We start from the raw sequence: 23,439 nt of genomic DNA, 5'->3' as shown, positions 1-23,439 counted from the left end.
ATCAATATGTACTTAAATCAAATGCTATCCTACATCCTAAAGTATGAGTCTAAAAAGGTCACCTAATGTCCAAATAGGCGTGTGAATAGAAGCTCTTTTTTATTTATGTAATAATCAATTATGAAGCATTCTAAAACCACAGAACCACAGAACTCATTTAAATATTGAGTAAGCACACCGGTCTGTCTTTCACAAGTACCAGAAGAATTGAAAGAAGTAAACCCATATAGAAAAACATGGTGATGCAGAACATGCAAGCGAGGGGTAAATACTCCCTTTATTAGGACAGTCAAACTAATCACAATGGTTCCCTTAATTTTGCTTACCCCGACAAGTACGCTTCAAGTATCTCCTCCAACTCCTATGTCCAAATACAAAGTTCCTGCCAGGAGACCTTGCTACTTATTAACTCCTTGTTTAGAGATGGTTAGCAGAGCCCGGGGCACATTCAGAGTCTGTACCACCAGTATCAGTAAAAACAATAACTTTCCTAAAGCCAGACTGAAGGTTTGTTGGAAGGAGTGGCGGAGGACATTACTTGTGCCACCCTGAAAGTATAGGGTCTGACAAATTAAGAGATGACGTCTGGCACAGTGGTCGTCTCCGTACATTGAAAGATACCACCATCATGGAGGTTACTTTCAATGTACAAAAGGTTTGATCGTCGGTTTTGATGGCCATCCACTGAACATTTTTCAACTTTTTTGTTTTGTTTTTTGTTTTTCAGAAACAAACTCCCAAAGCAGGAGTTTTTATCTTGTGAAAAACAAAAAAAAATTACCACCTCATGATGGAGGTTTTCTCCCAGAGTGTGGAAATCGTTATTTTGTTCCCTGTCCCTCATTGACAGGTTTTTCCTGGCGGTGATAGACAGGGAAAAACAATAATTACACCATCCACCTTAAATAGAGCGGGCAGTGTAATGTACTTTCCCACACGGTCCCTACTTGTAGCTCGCCCATCTCTAAATGATGCGGGCAGATCGAGGGTTTGGTGGGCTGTTTATGCAGCCACGTTTGAAGTGGAATTCCCACTAATTTAAATCAGGTCCTTCATTTTAAATTGCATTTTACAAGCTTCTCTAATATAAATCGTGGCATTCATTTTATTTTAATTCTCCCACCATCCCTTCGTCTATCACACTTTCCTACTTACCCATCTTCCTTTATTCTTTCAATCCTGCCTACTATTTTCTACTTCATTAATTCCCCTAGTTCTCCTTTTCCCAATTATTCTTCCAGTTTCCTTTCTCATCTGCCCTCCTCCCACATTTCTTAGCCATTTTTGCCCAATATCTTTGATCATTTCTTAAATGCTCTTTTGTTCCATTTTCTTCAGTTGAGTGATACACATTTTGAGTTTAGAGGCTTGTGGGAGCAGTGTAGGCACTTGGGGCCTGGTATACTATAATTTCCGTTAGCAAACAATGTTTGCAAATGGTGCATCAACTTTTTGCAAAAGGAAATTTATTTTGCAAACAACACTAGGTGGTAAAAGCTCAGTTTACACAATCCTGAATTGTAGTTGAGAGCTATGTCATCAAGATTCATGAGCTAGATCGCAAATTAAGACTTATTTAGTGCCTTTACATAGATGGTGGCCTGCTGCTGTCAGCAGACCACCATGTCCATGGTTGCATTTTAACTGTAGTCTGTTTTCCTTAAACTAAATGACGCTGCATTTAAAAAAATAACTTTTTTAAAGTTTGTTTGAGAGTATACAATGGTGCACTAGAGCACTGCTTACTCCCAAAATTTTCTTTATGTTCACAAACGGAAAGGAATTCCAAAGGGACCATTTCTGTCTTGCAAATTTGTTACAACCCCAACTTGGGAGTTGGTAACTTTTCAATGTTTTGCAAACAGATTGCAATCGCAAAATATTGATTCATTCCATAAGGAATTGCTGTTTGGAGGCATGGCCCACTTTAGGGCTGAGCTACCGAAAGCCAGTACTGGTGCTGTCCCTGGGGGTCACTGTGTTATAAATAAATTCTGAGTTTAAAAGCACCTGCTGCAGAGTTCCTTGCGTTTTCCACAGTTTTCAGGAAGCAATACAAATGTCACAATAAGTCTGTTGATTAATGTTCCTGCTGGAGCAAGATCAGAGTTTTGTCTGATGGCAGTTTTGACTCATCATAAAGTCGATCAGAGGGTTAATGTGTCTGCTGCAAAGAGCGAGTACCATGCAGATCAAAACACTGTATTTTATGTGGATAACTCAGTTGGTTACTGCTTTTGTCATATTTATTTATACAATTTTATATAGCGCGAACTTGAGAGATCCTTTTTTTATTTGCGGTTAATAAGTTACAATCCTAATATAGCACAGTGACCTATGAACTGTCATCAAGGAGCTGCATGCAAACTGCATGATATAGGTTATACCATTAATGGCCTAAATACAATGTCAGTCGGAAAGCCTCCGACCAGTGGTCGGAGGATTTCTGACCGACATTGTAGGTTTAAAGTCGGACCGTCATATTACAATGGAGGCGGTCAGAGTTTAAACCGGCCAGGGAATCCGACCAGGTTCCAACGGGATCCTTGAGCCCGTCAGCCAGTCAGGATGGCCTCATAATCCCTTAAGGACATCATTTCCGCCATCAGGATTATGATGTGGGTTTCCGACAGCCTTTCCATGTCGGCCTTTCCGGCATGGAAAGGATGTCAGAAAGTGACTTTGGGGGGCCCAGCAGGACCCCCTATTCCCCTGGTTCTCTGTATGTGGCCCTGGGGGCACCTCTATGGTGCCCCCCTGAAAATCCCTGCACCATGTGGCAGGGATTTTACAAACTCCCATTTCTATATGGGAGCTTGTGCTGTCGGCAGTTTCCACCTACCGTATAAGTTCCCATAGAGAAATGGGAGTTTGCGATTGCACCATGTGCGTTCGCATTTTAATCAGGTGTGCGTAACTGCAGACCTATGGTCGAGCGGTTCCCTCACTGAAACAGTGTCGGTCGGAGGCAACTCTGACCGACATCAAGATCTGGGCCTATGTTCTTTTTCCCAGTCTTTCATTATCCAATTGTTACTAAAAAGGGTTGCTTGTGTAGAAATACATTCTTATTAGTAAAGCCAACCTGAGGCACAGTGGTGGGTTTAAAATCAAGAGTTTATGCTTCTCTAGGCCAATCACTCTTAAAAAAATGCTGCCTACTAGTATGGATGACATAATTCCTACACCTTGTAATCCTAATTTCCCTTATGTAACATTTCCTATAGACTGATTTACACATGTATGATTCAACATCTCTTTATAATGTGTGTGTGATGTAAAAAGCTCTGACAGCATACAATTGTAAGAGTAGCGCAATAAAAAAATGAAATACATGTGAGAGAGGGGATCTGGAGAGATGAGTGGTACTGTTGGAGGGTGGTAGTGAGGGAATCTATGGAGAAGGAGGTCATTGGGGAGGGAGCCAAAAAAGACAGGCGCACTGGGCGCTGCCAGTGCTAAAGCAGGCCTTTTGTGGAATGGATGCTGTAAATAAACATAATCCAAATAGCAGTTCTTTAGGTCTTTCTAAACCCATTTTGCAATTCAGTAACATAATAACAAATCACGAAATTGGTCTAAAGGATTTCAAAAAGCAGTTTTGTGATCACAAACCCGTGGTTTTGCGAATCAGAGGTTTTGTGATAGCAAAATGTCTTCGAACATCAGACCCTTAGCTCCTGGTGAATAATTAACAGTTGTGGTAAGATGTCTATGTTTGTTTATTATGCAGCCCTTTGTTTGCTGTACCATTCATGTCATTGATGGCTATTTGCATGTCCCTAACACTCCATGACGTCCATTAACAGTGATTGTTCGTCTATCATGTTCAGAATTGAGACTTTGGTCATTTGTGTTCTTATTAATATTCAGTCTGCTGCACAGTAATGATTTCTATGTATGCATTATTCCTGCTTCCGAATAACAGCTGTGACATTATTCAGAAATTGAGATGAGAGTTAGTCATAGTAGCATTGCTCCAATTACCTTGCCATTTTTCTTAGAAACATGCCTTGTTGATGAATGCTTTTATAAAAGAGTTGTTTTCTCGCAAGGCAATTGTTGCCACTTTACATCTTTCATCAATAATAGTTCAATTTTAAGCATAACATTTGAAGATCTTTTACATTTAAAAACCGAACTAGCCTTTACCAGTAAGCAGGTTTCGATTGTGTGCATCCACTATAAATGCACAAAGCACTTGTAGCATGGCCATAATGTAATCGGAAAAAACACTACAAGCAGGGGTGTGAATTGTGATTGTATAGATGTAGTCATAACTCCATTTACGACATTGTACAGAGCTTGGACGAATAGGGCTAATTTTTCAGAGTAAGTAAAAATTGCCTTAAAAAAATGCATAAAAAGAATCACTCCTAGATTTACCAAGGAGGACATTTGTTCGGGTAAGGAGAGGTCGTGGGTTTAAAACTAGCAAAAGCTTCTGAAACTGTTGCTACCTGCCATTCATCCACCCAACGAATGGCCTCCTATGTGACTTTCAGTTTTCAAACTCAGTCAGGGCACAGAAACCACCCTCCTAAACGTCAGAGAAAGACCACTGAAGTTTCTTGATCAGGATCACCCTTGTGGTTTGATCCTGTTGAATCATTCAGACACCTTCAATATCAATGAGGATCAGGTGATGATCGAATGATTGTTCTCAGCCAACATAAGAGGACCTACGTTGACATGGTTTGATTGCTTCACAACCTGTAATAGCCAGCATCAGCTCTGGCTTCCCCCAGGGCTGTCTTGTCAACAATGCTGTTTTGTGTTTTTATGGCTAACCTTTTTGCCACTCTAAGGGATTCAGAGAAAATATTGAAAGAAAAAATATTGAGGCGCAGAAATGTTCAGTTTCTAATATCGTGATGGGCAAATAAATATAGCGTGCAAAAAAATCATTGACAATAATATTGGTGTATCTATTCTGCTAATATCGATGTTATGATGTTAATATAATTTACACAAATATCGCTGTTAATGATATTGTTTTTTAAAATTATTTTTATGTATTTTAGTATATCTTTTAATTGTATATGTAATAAATTGTTTGTATGATTATTGTTGATGTTTTTTAATATAGTTTGTTATATTTAGTTGTTTTTAAATGTAATTAAATAGTTAATTTGTATTTCCAGTGCTGTAGTGGGTTGTGGGGTTTTTAGGGATACAGGGTGAGAAGTATATTAATTATTTGTTAATTGATAAATAATTTGTGAATTGTGTAATTATGTTTTTTATAATAAGTCAAGTTTTAGGTGTGGGTTGTGGGGTTTCTAGGGGAATATGGGCAGGAAGTAATTTATTTATAATTAGTTCATCGTTCATTTTTTATTATAATTATTTATTTAATTGATAATTAATTATGTAAATTGTGTAATTCATTTCTTTTTATTAATAAGTTTAGTGTATGTTGTAGTTTTTGTCGGGGTAAAAGGCCTGAAAGAAATTAAGTATAATAATTAATATTATTTATTAATAATTATTGAATCGATCATTAATTTTATAAATTGTGTAATTAAGAATTTTTTTACGTTATTTATGAGGTGTGAGTCGTATTTTTACGAGTAAAGGGTGGGAAGTTAAATAATTATAATGAATTTATCATTAGTTAATTGTTATTAATTGTTTATTGACAATTACGTAAATTATGTAATTATGTTTATTTTTTTAAATATATATAAGGTGCGTGTTGTTGGGTTTGTAGGGATAAAAGGTGGGAAGTTAGTTAAATATAACTATTTTATTATTAGTTCATTACTATTTATTGATAATGAATTATGTAACAGTTTTAATTATTATAAATCGAAGATATATTTTGGGTGTGTGTTGTTTACTTTGTAGAGGTATGGGTGGAAAGTTATTGAAGTAATAATAAACGTAAAAATAGTTATTTATTGTTTAAAAAATGTGTTATTTACTATGTTATGTGTTAATTGTGTTATGCTTTTGAATTGTAAATAACATTATCTTTGAGGGTTGTTATCATTGTGAAAATATAGTGTGGTATTTTAATTATATTATTATTTGTTTTAATTTAAAATGTTCTTTAAACATTGTAATGCAATGTAATTTTTTTAATTAAAAAAATAATATATATAGTTTAGATTTAAATATATATATTTGTTGTTATTTAATGTAGTTGTTAAATTATTTAATTTGTTTGACGTGAACTACTCTCTCTCTACTGTTGCATGGACTGTCTGGGAAGAGTACATTTTCGCTACTGTTGCACAGTCTAGAGTGGGAATAGTACATTTTACCCCTCCTGAGTACAACCCTTTACCTTACTGTTGCACAGACTGGAGTGGGAATAGTACATTTTCCCCTCTGCAATCCAACACTTTCTCTACTGTTCCATAGGCTGGAGGGGGAATGGTAAATGTTACCCCTCCCTCCGCAATCCAACACTTTACCTACTGTTGAAGCGACTGGAGTGGGAATAGTAATTTGAACCCCCTCCTGAGTCCAACGCTTTCCCTACTGTTGGACAGACTGGAGTGGGAATAGTACATTTTAACCTCCTGAGTCCAATGATTTCCCTACTGTTGCAGGGATTAGAGTGGGAATGGTATATGTATTATTCCTACAATTTTATAGTTTTGTTTATGTTGTTTAGATTTATATTATTATGATGTGTCTGTGTATTTAGGATTATATTAATTTCATATATTAATGTTTGTAATATGTGATACATTTTTAGTAAAATGGATTTTTTTTGTTTATTTTTTGTGTAATTGAATTTATGTTTTCTAGAATTCGTTTCTGTTTATTTGTTAGTTGGTAATTCATTGTGTATACATATATATATAATATAATATTTTGTTACTTTGTAATTTATTGTGGGTGTGTGGATATATATATATATATATATAGATATATATATATATCTATTATATATATATATATATCTATATATATATATATATAGATCTATATATATATATATATCTAAATATATATATAGATGGTTGTATGACGGTACGACGCGTACCGTCACAACGCATCCCTTTACACCGCGTCCCTTACAACGCAAGTCGTTACCACGACTTGTGTTGGGGGCGCGGATTTCGAATAGTATAATTTACTATTCTAACACCAGTCCCCGTGGACACTAGGGAAGGTGTTGGGATAGTAAATTTACTATTTTTAATCCTTTAGCGCCCTCCAGCGCAAGTCGTGGTAATGACTTGCGTTGTAAGGGACGCGTTGTAAAGGCCACGCGGAGTAAAATCCGCGTGGTAAAGGTTGTTTCCCATATATAGATATATATATATATATATAGATATATATATATATATATATAAAAGCAGGAATCCTGACGCGATGAAGATCACCCACAATTAGGTACAGACAACACGAACGAGGTAGAAGGTGAAAAAGTGCTTTATTCCTCCTTTGATGGCAGCATGACGTATTTCAACCGGGTAAATCCCTGTGGAAAACGGGACCGCCCGCGACCTGAGCGGCGGTCTCGCCATGCCTATTATGATGCGCCTGCCAAACTGGCGGGCACATCATGCATTTTTAACATTGCGGTGGGCGGTGCTGAAAGCACCTCCCGTCGCAATGTTAAAAAAGCATGGCATGCATTTGCATACAAAAAAGCGGTGTCTGCCGTTTTGTGTATGCATATGCAGGGGGGTACCACATGTACCCCCATGTGCACCCGCCACCTCGCCTTCACCATTCTGGGCAGAAATAATGGGACGCCCAGGTATAGGAGACACATCCTTATGAACTTTGGGTAGCAAATACAGTGTAGGGGTAAAAGGATGGTCATTCTTCAAGTAAAGAAACTCGTTTTTAATGATAAGACCATCCCTTTTCCACTGTGCCAAATGTTTGTGTACTAGGTCTTTAACTTTGCTCAATTCATTAAAGGAGGCCTTCCTATAACACAAAGGGTCTTTCAACTGTCTCTCTGCTTCATTAACATACATCTCACGAGGCCATAAAACAATATTACCCCCTTTATCCTCTTTGTTCACAATAATGTTCACATGATCATGAACTTTACGCATAAGTGTGGAGTATCGCAGCTCAGCATAACTCCTTCATTTTTTGTTTATGCGCAATAGATCTGTTTAGCCCTTTCAAATCATCAACCATGCGATCATTAAAAACATCATTCGCATCTCTTGGCATCATAGGAACAAAAGTAGAGCGAGGGCAAAAGGGAGTAACCTCTACACTCCTACTCACAACACCCATAGATTGTAATACCTCTTGTGTGGCAGCAGGAGATTCATCACCTAAAACATCAAGTGAATGCACGGTCTTCAAAATTGGCACATCAGAGATTAAAAAATTCTTACTAGGTTGAGAGTCGGCAATCAAAGCATTGGTAGAACTATTCACTTTATTCAATGTATGGAACTTCATTAATTTCAATTTGCGTATGAATTTAAATACATCAATACGAGACTTAACGTATTTAAAACTGTTCTTAAGACAACATGATAAACCTAAGGCTAAAAGTTGAGTTTCTGCTACATCTAATTCAAGATCAGTGAGATTAATGACAGTATGGTCCCCTGCAGTAGTGGTGGCAATATTTAGTTCATGTGAGGTGCTCCCCTCCCTCTCTTCTTTTTTGCGAAGCCGCCTCAGTTTCCTCTTCTCCTTACGGCATTTATTCCGTTGGTGCCGTCTTTCATCTGGGGCGGAGGGGCTCTCGGCCTCAATGTTTACCGTTTGTCCTCTATCATAAACCCCAACTCCTCAGATGGGGTAAAGCTGCTTGTTGCTGTAAGCGGGCCCTCCATTGAGGTCAAATCATCAGAATCTTCACTACTAACTGCTGAACTTAATTCACAGTCAGATGTTTCAGAGTTCTCTACCTGTTGCACATGCACTACAGGGACTTTGGGTATTAACGCCTGCCTTTTCACATTTTCAAACTTTTTAGAAAAAGTAAAAATACAACCGTGCTGGTAATCGGCTTTGTGATGCGCAAACTTATAGACCTTGCGCGTTTTAATAGTATTTTCATGTTTCTCAAGGCATTTCTTTATTTCCTCCCTTGCTTTGATTATCACATCCTGTTGTTCCATTACATTAAGTTCAACATTCAGTTCATCAATTTGGCGAACAATGTCCACTCTATCAATCTCTGCATATTTGATTAAAATGCACACCATGTTCATTGATGCATCCAAATTGTTGGCTGCCCATTCTTTCAGCATAAGGGGGTGGGGTTCTCAAAGGATGGCGCAATAAGAACCCTCAACCCCCGAGGTACTCTGCCAGCTTCTTTATACTTTTCTAGGGACTTTTTTTCCCTCCACTTAGTGAGCTCTATCCTAAGTAGCTTCTCCAACTTTTTCAGCTTGGTTTTCACATTGCTCTTATCTCCCGCACTCCCGATCCCTTTTCTGGTTTTAATGGTGTCCGGCAGATTTCAAAATAAAGCATCCACTGCATTGCCATTACAGAAATAAATTAAGGAGAATAGGTTATGCACAAACATAGAACCCGGCAAATGTAACGTAACCGGGTCCTAAAAGTCTTATCACTCAAATCTCTTCACCCACTAATCGCCTTCTAGGAGGCAGTGGCACCAATGGCTCACCTCAGTTTGCAGCTGGGAAAAACACCGGGCGTCCTCCGACACCACGCTATCTCCGAGCACCAACTTAACGATCCGCCGAGGCAACCGCTGCCAAATCCTTTCTTTTCCTTGCTGCGGGTGGCTGGCGTTAGAAACTCCTTCTGGGTCAAGCAAGGTATCGCAGCGCGATACAGACTGAAATCCACCAGCCACTTGCGAAGAGAGGGTCTGTATCGGCGAAAAAGTCACAACGCCAAAACTGAATAAAAGCAGGAATCCTGACGCAATGAAGACCGCGCACAATCAGGTACAGACCACACAAATGAGGTAGAAGGTGAAAATGTGCTTTATTCCTCCTTTGATGGCAGCATGGCGCATTTCGACTGGGTAAACCCGGTCTTGATCACATGACATGGCCAAAAACCAGCGAGTTTAAATGCCCAAATGTTTATACATACTCCTCCCATATTCAGCATTGACAAGATGTCAAAGGTAACCAATAAAGCTGACAGTGTAGCAAAAATGTCAGGGACAAAATTGAAAAAAATGACAGTATGTGTATATAAATAACTATTTAAATATAATAAATAACAAAACATACGTCATATGCAAAAGGATAACCAAAAAGGTCAATCACGGGCAAGTGCCCAAAATCATTGTTGCAGTCCCTGAAATGGCGTCCTATGCTAAAACAGGGGTATAACAATCTCTACTACGGCAGAAGTTGGTGCAAAAAAGAGCATCAAAAAAGTGCAGAAAGTGCAATACAAATTACCTATTCATACATAGGAAATTCATTCAAATTTCATAAAAGCGGATGCTGAAGTGCATAAAACTACAAATTAAAACAAGTTCATTGTAAGTATGTATGTATGTATGTATTTGCATACTTATATAGCGCTATACTGTCACCCGGAGGGCATCCTGGCCCTTTGACACAACAAGCCGAACCACCGATGCAGAGCTCAGGCTGCTTTTGGGAACAGATGGGTTTTGAGCCCTTTTTTAAAAGCTGGGAATTCAACCTGACTTCTTAGCAAGAGCGGGAGAGAATTCCAAAGTCTGGCGGCCGCAAAACTAAACGACCACCCACCCATCCTTATCCTCTGAACTCTGGGGACCGTCACCAAACAGGCAGAGGAGGAGCGTAGGCTCCGAGAGGTGGAATACCAAAAAAATAAGTTCTGCAGCAAAACTGGGCACTGTCCATGTAAAGCTCTAAAAACCAGGCAGGATGCTTTAAAAAGGATACACTGATGTACAGGCAGCCAGTGTAAATCCTGAAGTGCCGTGGTGGAAGAGGCAGCGCGTGGTCGAGAAAGTGCCAGCTTTGCTGCCATATTTTGGACCCGCTGCAGTTTGCCCACCAGCGTACTAGGCGCCTCCAGGAGCAGTGCGTTGCAGTAATCCAATCTGCTTAGGATCAGGCCCCGCACTACCTCTGGCCTAGCCTGCGCTGGGAGCAGTGCTAGTACTTTCCGCAACATCCGAAACAGCATCATGCAGGTGGCTACGGTTTTGTTGACGAAGAGGTCTAGTTGTAGGTTGGGGCCAAACATGACCCCCAGATTTCGAGCAGACTCTGTTGCAGTCACCGCCCCGGAGAAGGAAGGGGGCCAGAAATCATCCGGTAGTGCACGCGGGACATGGTCATTGGAGCAGTACAGCACCTCCGTCTTAGATCCATTAAACTGGAGGGAGTTGGAGCGCAGCCAGTTCGATGTGGCAGTCATACAGCGGTGGAATGTCTCTAAAGAGACAGCGTCTTTGCCCTCCAAAGAAAAGACTAATTGGGTATCGTCGGCGTAATTAAACACCGAGATGCCGAAAGATTTTATCAATAGGATCAGAGGGCGGAAGTACAGATTGAATAATATGGGGCTGATGGCCGAGCCCTGTCCAACTTTCCGCACATCCGACTTAAAAGGTGGCAAAGCCACCACCTGCTGTCTGTTGTTGAGGTATGAGACTAACCAGGCCCTGGCCAGCCCCGTAAGCCCGATCTCCTCCAGTCTCTCAATGAGGGTGGAGTGGCTAACTGTGTCGAACGTGGCCGACATGTCGAGCAACACTAAAAAGGCTGCCCGACCTGTGTCGACCCGCGAACGAAGATTGTCCAACACGGCCACCAACGCAGATTCCGTCCCATGCGCTGGCCGGAACCCAAACTGGGCCACATCCAACCTGGTGTTATCCTCTAGGAAACTGGATAGAGAGCGGGTATCTAACTTCTCCAAGATCTTAACCGGAAAAGGGAGCAGGGAGATAGGCCTGTAATTTGACAGACAGGTGGGGTCGAGTGTAGGTTTTTTCAAAAGGGGGGAGACCACCGCCAGCTTCCAACTCTCCGGAACAGTCGCAGTAACAAGCGACTGGTGACAGATAGAGTACACAGGGTAGAAAAGTTCATCCTGGAATATTTTCCAGAATTTATGCGGAAGAGGAGCCAGCGGAGAGCCAGATGATACAGTCTGTGCCAATTTACAGAACTCCTCGAAAGATGGAAAAGAGAAGCAGCTCAACTGAGGTTGAATGGAGAGTTCACCTGAAGCTCCCAGACTGAGAGGAGAGCAGTTCTGCCGGGGACGACTGGGAGATTTCTCCAAAGCCTCCAGACTAGAGGAAAGGCAGCTCAACTGGAGACAGTTGGATGATACTCCCGAGTCTGCCGAGCTAAGAAGAGAATAGTTCAGCTGAGCAGACTGGAGGGTTCCTCCGGAACTCCCAGGCTGAGAGGCAAACAACTCTGCCTGGGTCGACTGGAAGACTCTTCCGGAGCTCCCACGCCGAGAGGAGGACAACTCGGCAGGGGTCGACTGGAAGATTTGTCCGGAGCTCCCGGGCTAAGAGAGGAGCGACACAGCTGGGGTCGACTGGAGGACTCTTCCGGAGCTCCCAAGCCGAGGGGCGAGTAGGTCGGCCGGGGTCGACTGGAAGGTTTTACCGGAGCTCCCAACTGAGAGCAGCATGGGAGACCTCCTGGGGGAGCCTGACTAGATAAGCTGTCCAAGGAGACCGACAGAGGCGAGACCCCCCCAGCAAGTCCGCTCAGAATCGTGACGATCTTGTCCTCAAAAGCGGCTGCCAGAGAGTCACATAAAACCTGTGAGACTGGAATATTATTCATGGCTCCAGCCGGATGAGAAAGATCAACAATATCAATCAAGCTTAATTTTACTTCTACTTAAGGGGACAAAGAAGTGTAAAATAAATATATATATAAATATATGTATGTATATATATATATATATATTCCAAGAAGTTCGGAATCAACCCAGAATCCGCTCGCTGACCACGAAAATTGAAAAAAGCCACAAACTATGTGCAGTCGTTTCCAGTGTCGTTTATTCTGTGAATAACAGCCCACCAGTCGCCATGACGCATTTCGCCTCAGCCGAGGCTTGATCACATGTCATGCTAAGAAGAAAGGAAGTGACATAAGTAGTATGCAGGGTCACATGGTCGAAGAAACATCCTTTCACAGATTAAAAGTGGTATTCACCAATTGCATAGAACCAGAGGGGAAGGGAGAGGGGAATGTAGGGCATAGTGCCCTCATAATGCGATGTTCACAAATTAAGCATAAGCTTGAATCAGACTGTATCCAATCATAATTTGCATGGATTTGCTAACATAGTATTCAAATAATTCTCAAAACTATCAAAGAGCAAAAGCATATACAACATCATATACAAAAATAAATTAAGAATATTCCTACAAAAGAAATGTAGTTTCCTTAAGATCATATTCCAAATTTCATATATTTACACCACATCTACAAAATGTTTTGTTGTCTTTTTGGTTATCCTATAGGGAAAATTTCCAAAAAAAACCACAAAGGCAGATTACTTAATCTCGACGGGTTGTTCAACCTTCTGCTTATTAAAATTTATAAACATCAGTTAAAATATGCAATCCATAGCTGTTGAAGACAATAAATGATATTCTTAATGCAAATCATGATTTAGTGACAAATAAGATCACAGTGGATAATCGCAATGTTTAATCTCCCTCCAAAAAATCCGGATCCCATGTGCCTCATTACTTTCTACCTTATACTTCCTTGGGGGTCGTCAATTTAGATATTTATAAAGTGACAGTGCATTAAAATTAAATCTATTATTTAATAGATTTTCAAACCGTATTCAGGCTGCCAAATATACATATAGAAAAAGGGAAAGATGTCTTATTGTCCATCAAACACATTGGTACCAGCAAGACTCATTAATATCTCCATAGTTGATCATAAACATGTATAGAGATCTTCACTACAATTCAATCCCCCAGGCTGCTTACTGTTGAGTTCGAGGATGTATCTTGTCTCTAAGAGACGTAGCTTCCCATCTCTATCTCCTCCCCTCCTCAATGGTAGAACAGAGTCCACCAGATAATATTTCAGTAGATCTGGGTTGCTCTGATCACATTTTTCAAAGTGTCTCGCTACCGGATAAGACTGATCTTTCCCTGAAATTGCCCGCAGATGCTGAAGGATGCGCTTGTGGGCAGGGAGACGAGTACTCCCAACATACTGTAATCCACATGGGCACAGTAGTATATACACCACGAATTCAGTCTTGCATCCCAGTTTCTGTTTGATGGCAATCGGAGTGTCTTGGAAGGGACTAGTAAAATCGGTTTTATTAATGGCGTGCTTACAGGCTTTACAAACCTGGCATTTTTTAAAACCTGTGATTCGTTCCCACCATTTCTTGGGAACGTCCAAGGTATTGCTGACAATAGCACTGCCTAATGAAGGGGATTTCCTAAAGGTGATCTCAGGTCTATTTCTCACTAGATCCCCAATAACCGGATCACCCTTAACCAAATTCCAGTTCTTCGATATCAATGATATAATTTGAGATGTCATCAGTGATGTCACTGACCATGTCATGAATGATGTAATATGTGACATGATCAGCAGTGGATTGAGGGTGCGCGAAATATAGTTAGTACAACTAACTATATAGGAGCAATTTCAATGGTTTTGTATGAGTGAAATGTCCAGCTAACTATAACACCCCTAAAACTTATAGTTTTTTGAGTGAATTTTAAAGGTTTTTTAAATGCTAATTCCTAACTATATAAGGCCTGAAACCTATGGTTTTTTCAGTGAATTTCAAAGGTTTTTTAAATGCTAATTCCTAACTATATAATGCCTGAAACCTATGTTTTTTTCAGTGAATTTCAAAGTTTTTTTTAATGCTAATTCCTAACTATATAAGACCTGAAAGCCCACCAGGAATCTCCAGTATGCGCCAGGGGACTGCATTGCAGAGAGGTGTAATGAAGCCACGCCCCTTTTTACACCTCTCTGCAATGCAGCCCCCGTGCATGTTTGAAGAGGGGGAACTAATTCCCCTTGCATATTGGGGGCCCCTGGGGGCCAACTAGCGCACCTTGAACCTCCAGTATGCGCCAGGGGGCTGCATTGCAGAGGTATAATGAGGCTATGCCCCTTGTTACACCTCTCTGCAACTTAGCCCCCTTGCTTGTTTGCAGAGGGGGAACTAATTCCCCTTGCATACTGGGGGTCCCTGGGGGCCAACTAGCCCATCAGGAGCCTCCAGTATGCGCCAGGGGCTGCATTGCAGAGAGGTATAATGAGGCCACACCCTTTTTTACACCTCTCTACAACGCAGCCCCGTGCATGTTTGAAGAGGGGGAACTATTTCCCCTTGCATACTGGGGGTCCCTGGGGGCCAACTAGCCCACCTGGAACCTCCAGTATGCGCCAAGGGGCCGCATTGCACAGAGGTGTAATGAGGCTATGCCTCTTTTTACACCTCTCTGCAGCGCAGGCCACTGGCGCGTTTGCAGAGGGGGGACTAATTCCCCTTGCATACTGGGGGTCCCTGGGTCATATCTGCCCAAACGCAGATATTCCGAACGATTGAAAATGACTTTTCTTGAGAAACATTTGGATTTGGATTATCATGTCCTATACTTTGGAATTTTTTAAAGACTGACTTTGAGGATGCTATAAATTACTCAAGTCTGCCCGAATTGTGTGGGTAAAATAGTCACTTTGAATAAGAATGTACTTACGTCTCGTCTAACATTTGGAAGAAATATCTAGTTATATGACAACAGGATACCGACATAACTTGAAGGAAATAAGAACGCCCTGAAGAAGTTCTGTTGTACAGAACAAAACGCGTCAGCTGGCTGTGGTACATAAACTTAAGGAAAATAAAAGCATTTGAATATACACCAAGATTCATGGCTTCAATAAGGACTCTAAGTGATATGATTTGATTGGACTTATTGTGCAAGTGGTGCTGTGCCAAACTTTGGAATATTCTCCACTACTCTCTACTACTTACTCTCTACTACTCGACTACTCTCTAATACTCACTCTCTACTACTCATTCTCTACTACTCTACTACTCTCTACTACTCTCTCTCTACTACTCACTCCATATTACTCACTATCTACTACTCTCTACTACTCACTCTCTACTACTCTCTACTCTCTACTACTCACTCTCTACTACTCTCTCTCTACTACTCACTCTTTACTACTCATGATCTACTACTCTACTACTCACTCTCTACTTCTCACTCTCTACTACTCTCTCTACTACTCTCTACTACTCACTCTCTACTACTATTACTCTATACTACTCTCTACTACTCACTCTCTACTACTCTCTCTCTACTACTCTCTACTACTCACTCTACTACTCACTCTCTACTACTCTCTACTATCTTCTCTCTGCTACTCACTCTCTACTACTCTCTACTACTCACTCTTTACTACTCTCTACTACTCACTCTCTACTGCTCTCTACTACTCACTCTACTACTTACTCTCTACTACTCACTCTCTACTACTCACTCTCTACTACTCTCTACTATTCACTCTACTACTCTCTCTCTGCTACTCTCTCTACTGCTCTCTACTACTCTCTACTACTCACTCTCTACTCTAATACTCACTCTCTTCTCTCTACCTCTCTACCTCTCTCTACTTCTCTCTCTACTAGTCTCTACCTCTCTACCTTTACCTTTCTACCTCTACCTCTCTACCTCTACACCTCTACCGCTCTACCTCTCTCTACACGCACACATATACACATATATATATATATGCATATATATATGCATATGCATTTATGTATGTGTATATTACCTACTGGCGGTCGCCAGTAGGTATATATAGTTAGGATTTTTTCTCTATGGGATTTTTGAAAATTCTATGTCTAATAACTTTGGCGTTTGTGGACGGAATTGGCTGAAATTTTCAGGAAAATGGAACATTTTGTTTCTGAGCAGCCCCTGAAAATTTGGGGGGGGTTCGTCAAGGGGGGGCCGAGAAAAAAGGGGGGTCCCAAAACGTGTTTTTAACATTGAGTTTTCCATAGGGCGGTTGGCCTCACTTTTAGCCCGAACGGCTGAATGGATTTGCACGAAACTTGGCAAAATTGTAGGGACTGGTAGCCCGATGTGCCTTTGCTAGGTCTCAATATATGTGCTCCAGTGGATTTTGAGAAATTAACGTTCAAAAAAAGATATATATCTGTAACAGCGGACCGGGCAGCGCTCCAGTTCGCGTACTTTTCGCGTTACGGAGCTTTGTGAAGCGAAGCTGATTGGTTCTCCGGCGTCTGTAAACATTCCAAACAGTCCGTAGCGGCCGCCATCTTGTCTCTCGGTAGGATCGAGAGACAAGAGGAGGCCAAAGCGAAGGGGCAAATGACCATAAGGGGGCATAGTAGATCCTCCCTGACCCCCTAGGTTTGATGTGGAGGTTTTAAAAGGGCCCCTCGGGGCAAAAAAAATAAAATAATAATAATCGAACGGCTGAATGGATTTGCACGAAACTTGGCAAAATTGTAGGTACTGGTAGCCCGATGTGCCTTTGCTAGGTCTCAATATATGTGCTCCAGTGGATTTTGAGAAATTAACGTTCAAAAAAAGATATATATCTGTAACAGCGCTCCGCTTCGCGTACTTTTCACGTTACGGAGCTTTGCGAAGCTGATTGGTTCTCCGGCGTCTGTAAACATTCCAAACAGTCCGTAGCGGCCGCCATCTTGTCTCTCGGTAGGATCGAGAGTCAAGAGGAGGCCAAAGCGAAGGGGCAAATGACCATAAGGGGGCATAGTAGATCCTCCTTGACCTCTTAGGTTTGATGTGGAGGTTTTAAAAGGGCCCCCCGCGGGGCAAAAAAAAAAAAAATAATAATAATCGAACGGCTGAATGGATTTGCACGAAACTTGGCAAAATTGTAGGGACTGGTAGCCCGATGTGCCTTTGCTAGGTCTCAATATATGTGCTCCAGTGGATTTTGAGAAATTAACGTTCAAAAAAAGATATATATCTGTAACAGCGCTCCGCTTCGCGGAGATAAAATTATCTCCCTATTACCTAGCTGTTGCTAACACCAGTTAGCGACCGCTAGTAGGAGATAGCGACCATCTTGGGCTCCACTTTGCATGTCAGTGATATTTATCACTAATGACATGCAAAGTGGGCATGCCAAGATGTTAGCGACTGGAAACAGTCGCTAACATCGCTATCTCCTATTACCAGCTAAGCGCGAATATCTCCAAAAAGTAACACCTGCCCTGAGCAGTTCTTAGCCATGTTATCCAATGGGAGGTGGATAACATGGCTAAGAGCATTAGCTCGGTAATGCATGAATATCGCTGACTTTTCAGCGATATTAATGCATTGCGGTCGTTTTTCATCGCATTTGCGATAAACCTTGATAATAGCAAGGTTTATCTGCGATAATTTCTGACGATGCTTAGCGGTAAAAAATTCGTTGCTAAGCATCGTTAGGGATAAATATCGCTTAACTTTGGTAATATGCCCGAACGTCTGTTAACGTTCGATTCGAAGGAAATCAGGAAGTGTTGAAAAACATTGTCTGCGCCATCTTGCCTTTTTTCAAATGCCACACTTTTGTCGTGCACGGCAGCCATTTTAGATGCCTTGACCAGACCCACTCTCTGTACGCTGTCGATCCTTAGAATGGCTCCCCACCCTCGCAAGCATCTCCCCCAGGCACTGGTCACCCCCGCTCTCTGTCTTATGCATGGGTAATAAACCTCCCCCCATCTGCGCTGCTCTTCCCTGAGAATCACACCCTGTGCCCGCCCGACACCTCCCTTTCGCCCTATTCACTACCGCACCCTCTGACACTCCTTTTCCTCTGTGCCCAATTGTCCAGGCCGGTCCTAGGCTATCAGCTAGCCCTGCAGATGTAGTTTATGGCCCCTGCTGTAAAGAATCACCCCTCTTCAAAGGAGTTATAGTAGATCAAGGCCCACACCCGATGAGATCCGTCACAGCACACGCGTTCCTACTATCTGAAAACCATCCTGTATTGTGATTGGGGAGGGGACCGAGCCTGAAGCGGAAGATTCCAGGGATGACTCTTTGTACATCAAAGTTTTTACAATTATGTGTCACATTAAAAATATATAGCACTCCAACAAAGTAGTAAGATTATAAAACTTTAATAACTTATAAATATATACAACAAAACAAAAACAGTAAAAACATTTAAACATTTTTAGGGAAAATGAAGGAAGTAGCGGTCGGCTGTGCGAATAGTCCCAACGTAGCACAACGTCCAGATTTCTGGACGGCACCCAGGTGATGTTGCCTGGGTGCCGCACTGATTTCGGTATCCGGCGTGGGGCGTCGCGGGTGGTGGGTCATCAGTAGCGGTCTGTTGTGCGAATAGTTCCAAGGCAGCAGAACGATGGCACCAAGGTGATGTCCAGTAAGTTGCCGCCCTCCGAATAACGGCGTGGGGCGCCCCGGGGGGGGGGGGAGGCGGCGTGAACGGGCCTCTCCAGGTGGAGTTTCGTCTGCTGTAGTGGGGCGCCCCTTTACCGTTTCAGTTGCCATTCCGTCCGCTTTTGGTCCACTGTGTCAAAAGCCGCAATTCAGCTGAGTTGCGCCCACTCTTGCGGTGCAGCGATAGGCGGCTGTCACAGGACTCTCAAAATGGCGGCAGGCTCTTTCCTTTTTGGGCCTGGGCCTGGTCCACTGAAATGGCCCTGGGACACCTTGGAAATCGCACGCTTGTCTGCTAGGTCTTGGACCCCATTCTCGAAAGCGTCCCCTCCGCCTTGAGGATTCAACAAAAGTTTTGGGGGCCCCCGACTCCTGCAGGCTTCTGGTGGGGAGCGGCTGCCATGATTGCTCGCGGAATGACCACGACGGAGCCACGAGATGGTGGTGCTTTCATGTTGATGCCAGCTTCAGTCTGAAACATCCAGAAACAAGGTGGGGCTTTCATCGTTTGGGGAAAAAAAAGTTTTCATCCAATGAAAAGTGTTGTTTTTAGGTCATATGATCAAGCCTTCCATCATTAGGAAACCAAAAGTAAAATGAACCAATGAAAAGTTTTATAAACAAGTCACATGACCTGTTATGCGGCATAGGGTATAAAATGCGGAGAAAATACGTTGGCACGTGAGGCGGCGTCAGTAGCGGAACGATGTGCGAATAGGCCGAAGGCAGCACAACGCGCCAAGATCCGGATGGCACCGAGGTGGTGTCTAGTAAGTTGCCGCACTGGTGTGGCCATCCTACAATGCTGAAAGTCGGCGTGGGGCGCCCCGTTGGCCTGTGAGATGGCGTCAGTAGCGGACCGATGTGCGAATGGGGCCAAAGGCAGCGCAACAATATTTTCTGAATAGAAGACACCACAAGGCGCTGAGATGCCAAGATCCGGATGGCACCGAGGTGGTGTCTAGTAAGTTGCCGCACTGGTGTGGCCATCCTACAATGGTAAAAGTCGGCGTGGGGCGCCCCGTTGGCCTGTGAGATGGCGTCAGTAGCGGACCGATGTGCGAATGGGGCCAAAGGCAGCGCAACAATATTTTCCGAATAGAAGACACCACTAGGCGCTGAGATGCCAAGATCCGGATGGCACCGAGGTGGTGTCTAGTAAGTTGCCGCACTGGTGTGGCCATCCTACAATGCTGAAAGTCGGCGTGGGGCGCCCCGTTGGCCTGTGAGATGGCGTCAGTAGCGGACCGATGTGCGAATGGGGCCAAAGGCAGCGCAACAATATTTTCTGAATAGAAGACACTACAAGGCGCTGAGATGCCAAGATCCGGATGGCACCGAGGTAGTGTCTAGGTTGCCGTACTGGTGTGGCCATCCTACAATGCTGAAAGTCGGCGTGGGGCGCCCCGTTGGCCTGTGAGGTGGCGTCAGTAGCGGACCGATGTGCGAATGGGGCCAAAGGCAGCGCAACAATATTTTCTGAATAGAAGACACCACAAGGCGCTGAGATTCGGTTAGCACCGAGGTGGTGTCTAGCAAGCTATGCAGCTGAGTTGCGTGCGCACTTGCGGCGAATAGGTCGAAGGCAGCACAACAATGTTTTCTGAATAGGAGACACCACAAGGCGCTGAGATTCGGTTACCACCGAGGTGGTGTCTAGCAAGTTGCTGCACTGGTGTGGCCATCCTACAATACTGCTCCGAATAACGGCGTGGGGTGCCCGAAGGGGGGGGAGAGGCGGCATGAACGGGCCTTCCCAGGTGGAGGCTCGTCTGCTGTAGTGGGGCGCCCCTTTACCGTTTCAGTTGCCATTCAGCTGAGTTTCGGCCGCTCTTGATGCTACAGCGACAGGCGGCTGCAACAGGACTCTCAAAATGGCGGCCTGTTCTTTGCATTTGGGCCTGGTCCACTAAAATGGCCCTGGGACACCTTAGAACTCGGACGCTTGAATTTTTTTTCCTTTCCTCTACATGCAAAAAAAGGTAAATGCCCGGTACGTTACACGCTTCATCTGCCACGATGTACTCTCCAGAGGAACCGAAAAAAAATATAGTTATGGTAACTATACCATGCATCGTCATATGGAGAGGTGGCACCGATTAATTATAGTGCTGCATAAAAGAGAGATTTGGAGAAGAACCCCCGACCTGCCAGTACATTCATCAAAGAAGTGGCACTGACAGCATCAGAGGCAAGGGAAACGGTCCCAAATATTTAGAAGAACTTTGGAAAGATTAAAATGACATGTTTAGATTGTGGCAAATTAATTTCATGTGGACAGATGAGTGTTACTCTAATAAATACAGCATATGAACATCATCATAGTCGATGGTTGGTAGAGACATTTTGACTATATCCTGGACCTGCCCGTCCTCGCCCAAAATGGCGCCGGAATAAATGGGACTCGTAACTCCTTGTTGTGTACTTGTTGTAAAACTTTGATATCACGAGATACGTATGCAGTTTTGAAGCACATGGCGGGCGGGGACGAGAATAGATTGAATATTTCGACATCTCTATTGATATTAAGTTGTGATGTGTTATTGATTACTGTACTATTGAAAGTTCGAATTAACATCACCCATGGTACTTGCCCGCAAATGTATATCTAGATAATTTTATTGTAACTGGCCCTGTCGTATTTTAATTATAAAATGTACGTCCACCGATTCCGCAACTGTTAGACACCTTAGTTCTTGCAACCTAATGGCCCGCCCGTAACGTTCCTCTACAGTGTAAATGTCTCCTCATCATATACAATTACAGTTTGCTCCGTGGCCGGCGCACGTGGTTATAGGCCCGTATTTGTATACTGACATTTTCACAATAAAGGTTTTTAAAAGAAAACATGGTAGTAGTATTTACATTGGTAAAGTTTTTAATAATAGTCACTGTTTTAGAATCAGTAAAAGGCAAGTGAAATAAAGCAGACCAATTACATGAAGGGTAAAAGGTATAATACGCAGGAACGCAGTAAAGATAAATGGTCAAGGGCTGTTGTGTTTTCTACTCCTGCAACATAAAGTGATCGATAAGAATCTCATATTCAAGCGTATCGGCGACTAAGACAGCAGGTCGACCATCTTTTGCTCAACGGCTCCGTCATGGGACGAAGAAACGCCCTTTTTATCGAAAAAAGAATATATTTTACTTGCAGGACAGTTGTAAATTTTCCGGGAAAGTACATTAGCCTGGAACATTATAACATATATGTTTAAGAAAAAATAATGTTCGGAAGTAATAAAAAGCGTAATTTTTAGGTCATATGACCAAGCCTTTCATCATTAGAATAAGAAAAGTAAAATGAACCAATGAAAAGTTTTATTAACAAGTCACATGACCTGTTATGCTTACGTTACGCGCTGCGCGTCGCGCCCCGGATCACTTCCGGATGCGCTAACGCGGCGCGTCATATGACGCATTACGCGACAACGCAGGTCCAGAATATAGTCGAAATGTCTCCACCAACCAGCGGTCGGAACACAACCCTTTTCAGCAGGCTAAATAGTTCTGTTAAATGACAACAGAAGGGACAGGCAACAAGAACCATCAGTCAAAGAGGGGAGGGCTAGTTCTTCTCTACCGGGTTACTTTGGGGCGCTACCTGAACTGATCGAATTGGTAGTCTACAGTGTTTCTGGATGTTTCAGACTGAAGCTGGGGTTAGCATGAGAGCACCACCATTTCGTAGCTCCGTCGTGGCCATTCCGCGAGCAATCATGGCAGCCGCTCTTTATCGTTATTTTGGGCGGGGTGGGTGGCGGAGTCGAGCTGTATTGCAGCCATCATGGTGTGGAGTTTAGTTCATCTCACTAGTTTCGTATTTGTCATGAGGGGTTGTTCCTAATGTTTCTATTTTAGCGAGGTCAAAAAGAGATCCCATTAGTGGCCTACTGATTTTGCTCGATCCCTTATGTTTTTTTACACGATTTTTCCTTATCTGCAAAGACTAAACAGAGTATTGAGACTCTGTGTTTGTTTGTAAATAGAGAATGAACCAAAGAGAACCAATTCTAAAACAGTAAATGCTTGGATAACAATCAATCAAATGGAGAGAGAAGCAGGCACGACGTATTACAACGGGGGCAAAGGCCTGCGTTAACTACCTTTCACTATCTGCAAAGAGA

This window comes from Lissotriton helveticus, chromosome 1_1, assembly GCF_964261635.1.
Source record: "Lissotriton helveticus chromosome 1_1, aLisHel1.1, whole genome shotgun sequence".
NCBI lineage: Eukaryota > Metazoa > Chordata > Amphibia > Caudata > Salamandridae > Lissotriton > Lissotriton helveticus.
The sequence above is the reverse complement of the archived record's forward strand: the minus strand, read 5'-3'. Positions refer to the sequence as shown.